We start from the raw sequence: 16,120 nt of genomic DNA, 5'->3' as shown, positions 1-16,120 counted from the left end.
ACGAACCTCAGGCTGAGACAAATCTGCATCTTGAAGGCTCAGATAGAAATGCTGTCACGAAGGACAATTCCTAGGTGACCTTAGCAGCCAGAGCTAGAAAGGGCTAGAGTTAATATTAGTATGAGTGCTGGTTAAACTTAAGGGTACATGTGGCTTGGCCTCCCTCTTCTGGAGAGCAGGCTACAAACTGAATTGTTTCCTTTGAGCTAGAGCTTCCTATTCCCCATATAAATTAAGTAAAATAATATGCTGGGTTTGAATTTTAAAAACCCTAATTAAGTTTTGTAATGCATTTCCTTGTAACATATAATTTTGCCCAGAAATTATTTATGGACCAAAAAAAAGGGGGGGGGACAAAGAATAGGTTTCTTTAAGTTTTATTCTTTTTTCTTTGTATTCATTCCCCACCCTCACTATTTACCTAAAGAAAGAATAGCAACCATAGAACATATAAAGTGAGACGGCAGTATTAGACATCACTTTTTTCCTCTTCCTCTTGGATCAAAGGATTAATGATGTTAGAGCCACTTATCATTCCTCAGAGGTTGATGACTGGAAACGACAGGGGTTTCTCAAGAAATTATGATATGGATGTGATTTTGAAATCTTGTCCATTTTGAAGTGTCTGGATCAATGTGTTCGCCCTTTCACTGAGTGTGATCTCATGTGTGAAGTGATAATCATCGGTCATAGCCACATAGGAAAACAGACCCGAGTGGTTTCTTCACCTGTGGTGGAGTTTCCCCACCACCTTCTTTGTATTTTAAGACCCTGATAATGAAATATATTCTTTTTTAGCTTGGCATTTGTTCTCACAGAGATTTGTTGTCCCCTGCCTGAGCCCTCAGATTATTTCTAACACCCTTCTATGTCTTTACCTTAAACAATTTACTGCTATAAAGGTGAACTTTATAAATATCCCATATGTAAGATCTCTTGACAAATACAATTATATTTGTTCCTAATTATTTCACAAATAAATCACACCGATGCACGCAGGAAGAGGGAGGATGAGTAGAAGTATCTTTACAGCAAAAGCTAAAGAGGAGAGGATGAAACAGGCAAAGCAGGCCAAGGCCTGAGAGGGTAGGTGCAATGGGAGAGTGTCATGGGACTCTGGAAATGTTAATGGAAATTACGGTTTTAGCTTAGGGGAAAAAAGGGTTAATGAGATTTGGTCCTTGACTACCTCTCTGTCCTCAACTCCTAGCCTTTCTGCCTCACTCACTGCACTTCAGCCACATGGTCCCTTGCTGCTTCTCCTACATGCCAAAGACTTCCTCCTACTAGGGCCTTTCATCAGATCTCCTGGGAACTCTTTCCCTCCAGAAGGTCACAGGGCTACCTCCTGCACTTCATTCCAGTCTCAAGCTGTCTCCTCTCAGCAGCCTTTCCTGAGCATCATATCAAAATCCGTAATGTCATCCTCTAGAACCTTATTCAGCTATATTTTAATACAAATTACTTATCACTACCTGGAATTTTATTCAGCTATTAATCTTGTTGTTTTGAGGGCTATTGTTCGTGCCCTGCCTTTGTGAATTCTGAAAAGGCAGCATCTTTGTTGGTTTCACTCACTACTGTATTTCTCATTCAGAAAACACTGTCTGGGGCATAAAAGTCACTCAGTGTATGCAGAATGAAGAATTAATGAATTCTCACGTCATCAATTATAAAAGGAAATGACAAATTATTTAATAAAAGTGAACAATAGGATTGTTCATGACTTCAGACAAATTAGATCTCAAGGAAATCGATATGGCAAGTGGGTTCCAAGACAGATGAAATAGAAGTAGAACGGACCCAGCAGAAAACAGACCTGCTTCTCTTAGAAGTCAGGGCTCAGTAGCATCTTCAAGCCCTGGGATATAAGGTCTATGTCTTAGCACGTAACATTAGTAATGGCAAATTCCCTCATACTGCAATACATGTTCATTGCAAACTGTGAGCGTACATTGTGTTCTAGATGGCAATGAGTAGCACTGGAAACAGGATGCGACAAAAAAAATGGAGAAACTAGGAATATGTTCTTGATTCATCTTTGAAGGAGCACTGTTCTGCCTTTTTAGCTTAGATTATAAAAATGAAAGTTAAGTTGGACAAAACAAATTAAAGAAACAACAATAATGACAAAATGAGCCTTCTCGTTGAGAATCTGCCCTTGGTGGCATGGCTTGTTTCATTCCTTAACCTTTATCAGTTGTAATTTAAAGGAGTCCCTACTTTATATACAAGGCTGGGATTATTTTGGAAATGTTCAATCCGCCAAACCAATTGTTTTAGTATTTTGCTTTTATTTTATTTGTTTTATTTTGTTTCTACTTAATAGTCCTCTGTTTATGTAGAGTTAGTTTCATATGTCATTGTCTACCATTATACTGCTTACTTCCCGAAAGTTTGGGACTCAGCTTCCTCATCTTTGCAGCCTCCAGTCTGCTTCACACTGATTTACAGATGATAGGGGATCAGCAATAGCTATTGAGCTATTACAACTGTAATGCATTTAAAACTTTTCCTTTTATTTTAATATAATTCCTAAATTTTATATGATATTTTCATATTAGCTACAGCCTCAGTTCTTTTCAAACATCAGCAACTTGTTGAAAGTTCAACAGGAAAGAGAAAATGTATGTAATGTGAATCAAAACTATAATGAGGTATCACCTCACACCAGTGAGAATGGGCATCATTAAAAACTCTACAACAATAAATACTGGAGAGGGTGTGGAGAAAAGGGAACCTTTCTACACTGTTGGTGGGAATGTAAATTAGTACAGCCACTATGGAGAAAAGTATGGAGGTTCCTTAAAAAACTAAAAATAGGGCTACCATATGATCCAGCAATCCCTCTCCTAAAAAAAAAAAAAGGATACATGCACTCCAATGTTCACTGCAGTGCTGTTTACAATAGCCAAGAAGTGAAGCAACAGAAATATCCATTGACAGAGGAACGGATAAAGAAGCTGTGGTACATATATACAATGGAATATTACTCAGCCTAAAAAGAATGAATAATGCCATTTGCAGCAACATGGATGGACCTAGAGATTATCTACTAAGTGAAGTAAGTCAGACAGAGAAAGATAAATATCATATGATATCGCTTATATGCAGAATCTTAAAAAATGATACAAATGAACTTATTTACAAAACAGAAACAGACTCACAGACTTAGAGAACGAACATATGGTTACTAGGGGGGAAGGGTGGGGGGAGGGATAGATTGGGAAGTTGGGATTGACTTGTACACACTGCTATATCTAAAATAGATAACCAACAAGGACCTACTATACAGCACAGGGAACTCTGCTCAATATTCTGTAATAACTTAAATGGGGAAAGAATTTGCAAAAGAATAGATACATGTATATGTATAACTGAATCACTCTGCTGTACAACTGAAGCTAACACAATATTGTTAATCAAGCATACTCCAACATAAGTTAAAAATTAAGAAAAAAAGAAAATGTATGTAAAATATAACTCATTCTCTGTCATTTAGGGGAAATCTAAGACCGATCATATGAAGGAAAGCTTTCAAGATGGGGTTGAGTTTTGGTAGAGGTATAAAGTGTTTGCATGGTCAAGGCAACAGTTATATCTTCCAGGCATTCCTTTTTTTTCTGTTGGAGTCATGACAATTCCTGTTCAAGTCTGTGAAATCTCAACTTCAATGGCAAATTCTTCATGATTCTTCATAAGCGTTGTCACTTACTGAGAATCCAAATGAAAGTTCTGAGTGATTTTAAATTTCATTTCTTCTTGACATATACAGCTTTGTCAGAAAATATATCCTGACTGAGAATGCTTTTTTTTTTTTTCTTAAGTGACATAGGCATTCTCGACCCAAATTCCCTTCCAACAGTGATTTGCCCAGTTATGAGGCCGCAAGAGTTTCCCTTTGGCCCAGTTAATACAATGTCAAAGTTAATTGTGAATGCTTAAGCACCTCACAAGCTCTGAAGGTGTTGAAATGCTCCCTTATTTAGGAAACCAGATGACAGTGCATTCAATTTTGTCATCATAATTACCCTCTTATAAGTAACAATAGACCCACATTTGACAAGTTCTTAATTCACACGTTCTTCTTTCTCTGGGGGTGCTGGCCGTCCTTATATATTTCTCATGAAACGACTTGGCTTTCTCAGTCTAAATACCTCCCACCTATGCTTTTCCTTTACCACCCAGTTCTACTGGTACTCTTTAATCCATTTATCATCCTTTAAAGATTTCTATATAACTTTTGTTCTTTGGCTTCAGTTGGCACTCTAAGACCTGAAAGCCACTGGAACTTTCAAAGAGAAGGAAGAAAGTAATTAGAAGATTTTGTATTATTTTGATAATATTTTTATTGCATGCATATTGGTTGTAAGGAAATGTGCTGAGTCCTAATTGCTGTTATAGAACAATTACTAAGGCTATAAAGAAGCTAACACAGCAGTGTTTGGGGCTAATAAACAAACCATATTTTAACTATGTACAATAAGGGAGTTTCCTTGTTTATTTCCATCTGTCTCCTGTGCAGAGTCACACATTCACATCTTGAGTGGCTAACAACCTAACTTCCAACATAACTCATTACTCCCCTTTTTTGTTGCATATACAACAAAATAATACTTTGTATTCTAATTTGAATTCAAGTTTTTAAAACTGGAGACAAATTACGTAGTTTTACTTGGAGGAAAGTTCGCATCTCCCACTAATAGCACCACCTTACCTACAACACCTGTGGCCCATCAAACTGCAAACGGGAGGAGTTCTGTTTGTCTTTTTTCTTTTGGACCAAATGGGGTGGATGGACGATGTGCAATTATTTTATGAAATTACATTTGACAGAAACCAAAAATACATTAGAGGAGACAATATATGGACTATGTCTTGGGATACAATTTAGAATACAGTCTCTGACTGAACATCAGGAAGTACTGTGGACATGTTGCTATACTAATGAGAGAAACTTGCTGCCTGTTTCCTGACACGCAGAAAAGGCTCCAAGAATCAGAAGGAGCCAGATGGAGACAGAAACAAGATACGCAGCTGGCCCATCTGCCAAACACACGGACTCTAGTGCGCAGTCTGAGGAGATCTCAATGACTTTCCTCGGATAAGCAACCTCTTTCCAGAAAGTAGTCTGTTCACTTGGCTTGCTACACAATGAGTTTATAAAAATAAGCCTTTACTAGGCATGTTATATACTGTAAAATGCTATGCCATCACTTTTATTAGGAAGAAATGGTATTGTCATACAGTTGTTAAGTAGTATTTTTCCTGCTTGCTCTTTTACAAATTAAATCTCATTTGTTTTTTTCTGCCCATGGACTTACTTACAACCAGTTATATCATTTCTCTCTCCAAACTGGTTTCTACAGCACCTTCCAAACTGATATAATCTGCCAATCTAATTTGGGCCTATTTGCCCTCTATTTATGGTCAGAAATCCATTTAGTAGAGCCAAGAATCATTTTCTGGTACTTCCAAGGTCCCACTCTCATCTATCATTCTCCACATTTATATCTCTTAGTTTGTTTTTAATCCATTTTATTGGGTTCTTATCAAAACTTATTTGACAATTTTTATACACTTACTTGAACCACTATATCAACCACTGTATTGAAGCTTAGACATTTATTATCCATAGTCCCCCCCGCTAATTTTATAATCTGTCAAGAAAAAACCTCTTAACTTTGTCCAGCATGATTTACTGTTAATGATCCCACTGTGTTTATTTCGCATGGTTTCAATGTCCTCTAGATGTTTATAGAATTTCTCTCACTCGGTTTTTTTAGTGACTAAGCCACGTTTTGGGCTTGAAAAAAAGCTAAGTGGCTCTTTTGAGGAATGTGTTATTAACTCTTTCAGGAAAATTAATTTGGTAAAAGTAACAGTCATAGATGGACACACACACACAGAAACACACACAGAAACATAATCAAATTCGTGCACCTCCCCATAATCCCATGATGTGAATAAAACCCCAGTAAGAACAATGGCTCAAGTTTTTATATTTCTTGTCCCCACATACATACGTGCCCTTCAAGTAAAATACAACTGAATTATTTGGGAGAGTCATTAAATATTTTATTATATGCATTCGCAAATTCACAATAACTCCAGGTAATCCTGCTTATTCTCAAACATGTTAAGTACTTCTATGTCTAAGAGCTATTCATTACATCACAAGAGTCAGAGTTTCATTACTACTTCTCCACTGTTCTATTTAGCATCATCTCTACTGCACTAGAGCACCCAGGGTGCTATAATAGTGGAACTATGTACCATACAAACTTGGAAAAAATACCCAGCTTTCTGCATTCTGAGCCACTTTGTCACCATCCTGAGTCCCTTATTGTACAGTGTCCTTTATGAAAATGTCTTCTTCAGCTTCTGCCTGAAACATCTCTCTCCAATGGGCTCATCAACCAGATCTGAATGGGAAACACACATTATTCTCCTCCAGCATTGTTCCATTTCCTCTCCCTGGATCTATGGCACAAACCGTCCTCTTATAATTACACCAGCAAAAATAATAAACTGACAAATAAGTCAGCCCATGTAAATCATCTCACCTACGTGAGACTGGTTTTCCAGACAGTTCAAGACAAATTTTAATCTCAGCTTGGGCTTATGGTAGATCTTCTCCATAGGCACTAAGGCATACATATGAGTTTATATGTGAGTGAGATTAGGGAGTGTTTGATACTTTATTTAGCAAGATATGGGGTTGTAGTATATAGGTTTCAAATCCTATATTGGGCATCAAAAATTGATCTCCTTGGCCATATTGAACCAAGGCACAAATAACTATGTTCTGATATAATTTCTAAAGGCCTTTGTTACTCTATTACTCCTGTAACACCTAAATGGTTAAATTCCTGGCCCTATTCTAATGAAACAAATACTTCTTATGAAACCACTATGTCCCAGACAAGGTGCTAGGTATTGGAATCAAAGAAGACAGCAATCAAAAGGGAAGCTCACAGAAGGTCTGTATAAAGTGTTTAGGTAGCACAGAGAAAAGAAGGACTAAATCTGCCTTGGGGAGTATGATTTAAACTAGAAATAAAAAACATACACAAGTTTATCCTAGACTTGAATTTCCTCATTTGAAAATCGAGTTTAACTATACCAATTCTAAATATATGGCTGGTAGGAGTCCTTAAAGTATTTCAAGGTATGAAGAAATAATTTGCCCTTGGTAAAATCTGTTGTATTGGTATAAAGTGAGGGGTTGAATATACTCACTACCTCTATTTTCTCTCTCCCCTTTCTCCCTGGAACTCATTCATTCATCTGTTAATCTCCAGTTCTTTCCAGAAACTTCTTTGGTAAACTCACCAGCGACTTATGCTTTGCTAAATCTAGTGGCCATTTTTGAGGCCAATTTTCTTTATCCTTTCAATAGCATCTGACATTTCTAAAAACACTTCCCAATTTACTTCCATGACACCATGCTCTCATGGTTATCCTCCTACCTTAAGAAGGTGGGATATGCTTTGAAGAATAAGAGGATTATGTTCATGAAGCAATTGATATCATACATTGATAACATCCTGTGGCATCATTAAATTCGCTCAGAAGACTATTTTGCTACAGATACTGTATTGGGGGCTATCCTCACTAAAATTACCCCTCACTGCCAGATAAACTGGTGGGAGAATTACCTTTATACACACAGAAATTTCAACATTTCTTAGTATCAGAAGTTTAAATATGAACAGATATGTGGTGAATGCCTACAAGAGAATTAAATGAAACTAGAAAAGGAAACAAAACATGAAATATTAAAATAACTTCTATTTTTTAAATATAAAAGTAGGGACGGTGTGAGGGAGGGAGACACAACAGGGAAGAGATATGGGGACATATGTATAACTGATTCACTTTGTTACAAAGCAGAAACTAACACACCATTGTAAAGCAATTATACTCCAAAAAAGATGTTAAAAAAAAAAAAGAGTGGTTCTAGAGGGGCAAATAAAGAATATCAAGTACATCCATCAAAAAATTAATTAATTAAATTAAATAAAATATAAAAGTTAAAAAAACAAAGGAAATAGAGAAAGTATGAGGAACTGGCAGAAGAAAGCATCAAAGTAAAACAGCAATTAATATAATCAGAGGATATATACACTAATATGTATAAAACAGATAACTAATAAGAAACTGCTGTATAAAAAATAAATAAAATAAAATTCAAAAATATTATAATCAGAGGATAGGAAAGTTATTGTAGCTATTAAACAAGAACAGAATGCTATGAAAGGAAGACTAGAGGAAAATAAAGCTGTTTTGCAGATTAAAATTGGATAGCTAAAATAAGTACTACAGTAGAAGTGATGAAAGATACACTGAGAGAATTCTTTTGGAAAGTAGAGTGAAAAAATTAAATACTGGAAAAATAAAAAGAAAACTAGACAACTGATTCAGAAGGTCAAATATCCAAGTAAATGATATCCAATCCAAAAAAACATAATCATGAAACAGAGTATAGAAAATTATAAAAGAAAATATGCAAGGAAATGAAGGAAATAAGAGTTTCAGTTGAAAATTTCTTAAATGCATAATAAACCATGAGAATGGTTAAAGAATGGTGAAATTTCAGAACATGAGTGCCAAGCAGGTGATCAATAAAACTTTTAGAAAGAAAAAAAAACACATAATGAAAGGAGAGAATGGCTATTAAAATGACATGAAATTTTTCTAAAGCTAAAAGGCAAGGGAGAGGGAAAAAAAGCCTTTATATTGTGGAGGGAGTTTATTAACCTAGACTTTAAAATCCAAGTCAAATGATTAACTTATAATAGAAGAATAAATATATTACCAGATGTAAATACAGCATTTTGTTTTACTTCCCAAAGACCTTTTATTAGGAAGTTCATGAAATATGTCTCCAGACAAAAAGGACTGAGTAAAACAAGAGAACAACTTAGGATCTGGAAAACAGGAGATGAAAAATGGAGGGGCAACTACATAAAGTTTTGAGTTGACAGGGAAATTCAGCTCCAGGATGAATGGTTATAGATTTGGTCTGGGGAGGAATGAGTCCACCTTGAGAAAGAACAGAGGCCTCCAAATGAAGGACTCCAAGGAGAACGAAATTCAACCCATGTGTGAAATATTACCGTAAGCCCTGTGAGAACGAGATGCTGGAACATCTGGTGGAAGATGATGTAGGTTAAGGAAAAACAATAAGCAAATGTATATAAACAACATACATGGCAATGATTTATTCTAATAAGAAAAGTAAAGCACTGCCTAAGAAAGATATATTCATACTGCACTACCTGGCAAATCAGTGAGTAAATATTTGATTCGGCAAAATGCTTTACGTGTATACACATATATTAAACAGATTCACCTCTCCAAATGAAAAGCTGTGTTTCATTTAAATGTTAAGTTATCCTGTTTCTTTTCATCAACGTGTATTAATTTGCTACTATCATCAGTTTTCTACATCTAGAATAAATTTACGTCATTGGTGTTATTTTCATGAAAATAAATAGGAATATTTATTTCCTGCCAGAACAGCTTGAGGGTGTAGAAATCTTTCTACTTTTTATTATTTTCAAATTGTTTGCAGGTTCCTTTAATGTATTCTGAAAAATAATCACCAATACATGTCAGGTGTTACTTTAAGGAAACCATTCTCTAGATGTCCTTGGAGGAAGGTATAATTTCAATGGTCTTTGACCATGTAAAATATCTCTTACCCTAATCAATTAATGATGGTGATTTAAGAGTTATTAACCTGAGAGACATCTACTTGAAAAGGTGACTTGCATTAAAGAAAAGGTGATCTTGAAGTCCTATCTCTTAAACCAGAAAAGAGTAATTCTTTACAAAGCAAGAGCTTTCAATGTCTGGAAACAAAATTACATTCCTTCTTGCTATGCCTTTTGCAATGAAGCAGAAACAAGTAATTGGTTTTGAGCAGTTTTAAACAAGTATTACACAACTCTAATAATGTATTACTAACAAAATGTTCCTTTTTCACATTTCTTTTAATAAATTGTCATGTTGATCAGATGGAGATAGAAATGGTATTCTATTATCTGGGTGATATAGCAGCAAAAACCACGGGGAAATTACATACCAAATGTTAGTCATTGAGCATGGCTTAAAGAAAGGTTTTGGGGAGCACCTTCAAGACGGCAGAGGAGTAAGACGTGGCGATCACCTTCCTCCCCACAAATACATCAAAAATACATCTACATATGGAACAACTCCTACAGAATGCCTACTGAACACTGGCAGAAGACCTCAGACTTCCCCAAATGCAAGAAACTCCTCATGTACATGGGTAGGGCAAAAGAAAAAACAGAGACAAAAAATAGGGATGGGACCTGCACCTCTGGGAGGGAGCTGTGAAGGAGGAAAAGTTTCCACACACCAGGAAGCCCTTCCACTGGCGGAGACAGCAGGTGGTTGCGTGGGAAGCTTTGGAGCCATGGAGGAGAGCGCAGCAACAGGGGTGCAGAGGGCAAAGGGGAGAGATTCCCGCACAGAGGATCCGTGCCGACCGGCACTCACCAGCCCAAGAGGCTTGTCTGCTCACCCACTGTGGTGGGTGGGGTCTGGGAGCTGAGGCTCGGGCTTCGGAGGTCAGATCCCAGGGAGAGGACTGGGGTTGGCTGCGTGAACACAGCCTGAAGGGGGCTAGGGCACCACAGCTAGCTGGGAGGGAGTCCAGGAAAAAGTCTGGACCAGCCTAAGAGTAAAGAGACCATTGTTTTGGGGTGCAGCAGGAGAGGGGATTCACAGCACCAACTAAACAAGCTCCAGAGACCGGCGTGAGCCACGGCTATCAGCATGGACACAAGAGTTGGGCATGAAACGCTAACCCTGCTGCTGCAGCCACCAAGAATCCTGTGTGCAAGCACAGGTAACTGTCCACACCTCCACTCCGGGGGCCTGTGCAGCCTGCCACTGCCAGGGTTCCGTGACCCAGGGACAACTTCCCCAGGAGACAACATGGCACGCCTCAGGGTGTTGCAACGTCAAACCGGCCTCTGGGCCGATGGGTCACCCCACATTCCATATCCCTCCCCCCCCCCGGCCTGAGTGAGCCACAGCCCCCTAATCAGCCACTCCTTTAACCCCCTCCTGTCTGGGCGAAGAATAGATGCCAGAGAGCGACTAACATGCAGAGGCAGGGCCAATCCAAAGCTGAAACACAGGAGCTGTGCAAACAAAGAAGAGAAAGGGAAATTTCTCCATGCAGCCTCAAGAGCAGCGGATTAAATCTCCATAATCAACTTGATGTAACCTGTATGTGTGGAATATCTGAACAGACAACGAATCATGCCAAAATTGAGGCGGTGAATTTTGGGAGCAACTGTAGACTTGGGGTTTGCTGTCTGCGACTGACTAGTTTCTGATTTATATGGCTATCTTAGTTCAGTATTTAGCACTTATTATCATTGGTGGATGTGTTGATTGGTTTGGTTGCTCTCTTCTTTTTTTGTATTATCTAAAAAAAATTATTTATTTAAAAAATTTTTTATTTTAATAATTTTATTTTATTTATTTTTCTTTCTTTCTTTTTTTTCTCCCGTTTCTTCTGAGCCATGTGGCTGACAGAGTCTTTGTGCTCCGGCTGGGTGCCAGGCCTGAGACTCTGAGGTGGGAGAGCTGAGTTCAGGACATTGGAACACCAGAGACCTCCTGGCCCCACATAATATCAATTGGCAAGAGCTCTCCCAGAGATCTATGTCTCAACGCTAAGACCCAGCTCCACTCAACGACCAGCAGGCTCCAGTGCTGGACACCCCACGCCAAACAAGCAAGACAGGAACACAACACCATCCATTAGCAGAGAGGCTGCCTAAAATCATACTAAGTTCACAGACACCCCAAAACACACCACTGGACACGGTCCAGCCCACCAGAAAGACAAGATCCAGACTGATCCACTAGAACAAAGGCACCATACCCCTCCACAAGAAGCCAACACAACCCACTTAACCAACCTTACCCACTGGGGGCAGACACCAAAAACAAGGGGAACTACGAACCTGCAGCCTGCAAAAAGGAGACCCCAAACACAGTAAGAAAAGCAAAAAGAGAAGACAGAGAAATACACAGCAGATGAAGAAGCAAGCTAAAACCCACCAGACCTAACAAATGAAGAGGAAACAGGCAGTCTACCTGAAAAAGAATTCAGAGTAATGATAGTAAATATCATCAAAAATCTTGGAAATACAATAGAGAAAATACAGGAAATGTTTAACAAGGACCTAGAAGAACTAAAGAGCAAACAAACAATGATGCACAACACAATAAATGAAATTAAAAATTCTCTAGAAGGAATCAATAGCAGGATAACTGAGGCAGAAGAACGGATAAGTGACCTGGAAGATAAAATAGTGGAAATAACTAGTGCAGAGCAGAAAAAAGAATGCAAAGAACTGAGGACAGTCTCAGAGACCAACATTTGAATAACAGGGGTCCCAGAACAAGAGAAAAAGAAAGGGTCTGAGAAAATATTTGAAGAGATTATACTTGAAAACTTCCCTAACATGGGAAAAGAAATAGTCAGTCAAGTCCAGGAATAACAGAGTCCCATACAGGAAAAATCCAAGGAGAAACACTCCAAGACACATATTAATCAAAAAATCAAAAGTTAAATACAAGGAAAAAACATTGAAAGCAGCAAGGAAAAAGCAACAAGTAACATACAAGGGAAGCCCCATAAGGTTAACAGCTGATCTTTCAGCAGAAACTCTGCAAGCCAGAAGTGAGTGGCAGGACATATTTAAAGTGGTGAAAGGGAAAAACCTACAACCAAGAGTACTCTACCCAGCAAGGATCTCATTCAGATTCCATGGAGAAATTAAAAGCTCTACTGACAAGTAAAAGCTAGGAGAATTCAGCACCACCAAACCAGCTTTACAAAAAATACTAAAGGAATTTCTCTAGGCAGGAAACACAAGAGAAGGAAAAGACCTACAATAACAAACCCAAAATAATTAAGAAAATGGTAATAGGAATACACATATTGATAATTACCTTAAAGGTAAATGGATTAAATCCTCCAACCAAAACACATAGACTGGGTGAATGGATACAAAAATAAGACCCATATATGTGTTGTTTACAAGAGACACACTTGGGCACATACAGACTGAAAGTGAGGGAATGGAAAAAGATATCCCATGCAAATAGAAATCAAAAGAATTCCAAAATATAGCAGAGGGAGGAACACTCCCAAACTCATTCTATGAGGCCACCATCACCCTGATACCAAAACCAGTCAAAGATGTCACAAGAAAACTAGAGGCCAATATCACTGATGAATATAGATGCAAAAATCCTCAACAAAATACTAGCAAACAGAATCCAACAGCACATTAAAAGGATCATACACTATGAACAAGTGGGGTTTATCCCAGGAATGCAAGGATTCTTCAATATATGCAAATCAAATAATGTGATACACCATATTAAGAAACTGAAGGATAAAAACCATATGATAATCTCAATATAGATGCAGGAAATGCTTTCAACAAAATTCAACACCCATTTATAATAAAAACTCTCCAGAAAGTAGGCATAGAGGGAACTTACATCAACATCATAAAGGCAATATATGACAAACCCACATCCAACATCATTCTCAATGGTGAAAAGCTAAAACCATTTCCTCTAAGATCAGGAACAAGACAAAGTTGCCCACTCTCACCACTATTATTCAACATTGTTTTGGAAGTTTTAGCCACAGCCATCAGAGAATAAAAAGAAATAAAAACAATCCAAATCTGAAAAGAAGTAAAACTGTCACTGCTTGCAGATGACATGTTGCTATACACAGAGAATCCTAAAGATGCTACCAGAAAACTACTAGAGCTAACCAATAAATTTGGTAAACTAGCAGGATACCAAATTAAAGCAGAGAAGTGTCTTGCATTCCCATACACTAATGATGAAAACTCTGAAAGAGAAATTAAGGAAACACTCCCATTTACCATTGCAACAAAAAGAATAAAATACCTAGGATTAAACCTACCTAGGGAGACAAAAGACCTGTATGCAGAAAACTATAAGACAGTGATGAAAGAAATTGAAGATGATACAAACATATGGACAGATATACCATGTTCTGGACTGGAAGAATCAACATTACGAAAATGACTATACTACCCAAAGCAATCTATGCACTCTCTATCAAACTACCAATGGCATTTTTCACAGAACTAGAACAAAAAATTTCACAATTTGTTCAGAAACACAAAAGACCCAGAATAGCCAAAGCAATTTTGAGAAAGAAAACTGGAGCTAGAGGAATCAGGCTCCCTGACTTCAGACTATACTACAAAGCTACAGTAATCAAGAGAGTACGGTACTGGCACAAAAAGAGAAATATAGATCAATGGAACAGGATAGAAAGCCCATAGATAACCCCACGCACATATGGTCACCTTATCTTTGATAAAGGAGGCAAGAATATACAATGGAGAAAAGACAGCCTCTTCAATAAGTGGTGCTGGGAAAACTGGAGAGCTACATGTAAAAGAATGAAATTAGAACACTCCCAAACACCGTACACAAAAATAAACTCAAAATGGATTAAAGACCTAAATGTAAGGCCACACACTGTAAAACTCTTAGAGGAAAACATAGGCAGAACACTCTATGACTTAAATCACAGCAAGATCCTTTCTGACCCACCTCCTAGAGAAATGGAAATAGAAACAAAAATAAACAAATGGGACCTAATGAAACTTCAAAGTTTTTGCACAGCAAAGGAAACTACAAACAGGACGAAAAGACAACCCACAGAATGGGAGAAAATATTTGCAAATGAAGCAACCGACAAAGGATTAATCTCCAAACTCTATAAACAACTCATACAGCTCAATATTAAAAAAGCAAACAACCCAATCAAAAAATGGGCAGAAAACCTAAACAGACATTTCTCCAAAGAAGATGTATAGATTGCCAACAAACACATGAAAGGATGCTCAACATCACTAATCATTAGAGAAATGCAAATCAAAACTACAATGAGGTATCACCCCACACCAGTCAGAATGGCCATCATCAAGAAATCTACAAACAATAAATGCTGGAGAGGGCGTGGAGAAAAGGGAACCCTCTTGCACTGTTGGTGGGAGTGTAAATTGATACGGCCACTACGGAGAAGAGTATGAAGGTTCCTTAAAAAACTAAAAATTGAACTACCATATGACCCAGCAATCCATGACTGGGCATAAACCCTGAGAAAACCGTAATTCAAAAAAAGTCACGTACCACAATGTTCATTGCAGCTTTATTTAGAATAGCCAGGACATGGAAGCAACATAAGTGTCCATCGACAGATGAAAGGATAAAGAATGTGGCACATATATACAGTGGAATATTACTCAACCATAAAAAGTAACAAAATTGAGTTGTCGTGAGGTGGATGGACCTAGAGTCTGCCATACAGAGAGAAGTAAGTCAGAAAGAGAAAAACAAATACCATATGCTAACACATATATATGGAATCTAAAAAAAAAAGGTTCTGAAGAACCTAGGGGCAGGACAGGAATAAAGACGCAGATGTAGATAATCGACTTGAGGACACGGGGAGGGGTAAGTGTAAGCTGGGATGAAGTGAGAGAGTGGCATGGACATATATACATTACCAAATATAAAATATCTAGCTAGTGGGAAGCAGCTGTCTAGCACAGGGAGATCAGCTCGGTGCTTTGTGACCACCTAGAGGGGTGGGACAGGGAATGTGAGAGGGAGACACAAGAGGGTGGGGATATATGGATATATGTATACGTATAGCTGATTCACTTTGTTATACAGCAGCAACTAACGCAACAATGTAAAGCAATTATACTCCAAAAAAGATGTTAAAAAAATATAAATAAATAAAAGCAATGTCAAGGCAAAATAAATAAAAGGTTTTGCAGCCATGGCAATAACTGCCATAGAGTTATTGTATCCTTAATGAACGTCATATATAAGATTTTAGTCACTTGTAAGAATAATTATTCCATCCCATTCAGAAACATATCTAGAGGAATATATGTTTATTTTATATATAATATATATATTCATCAACCAAATTAGAACTGTTAAAAGTATAAGATCATTTTTAGTGCTTTTATTAGTTTTATGAAACCTTAAA

The sequence above is a fragment of the Neophocaena asiaeorientalis genome, unplaced genomic scaffold (assembly GCF_003031525.2).
Source record: "Neophocaena asiaeorientalis asiaeorientalis breed wild unplaced genomic scaffold, Neophocaena_asiaeorientalis_V1.1 scaffold482, whole genome shotgun sequence".
Lineage (NCBI taxonomy): Eukaryota > Metazoa > Chordata > Mammalia > Artiodactyla > Phocoenidae > Neophocaena > Neophocaena asiaeorientalis.
Note: the sequence above shows the minus strand (reverse complement) of the source record.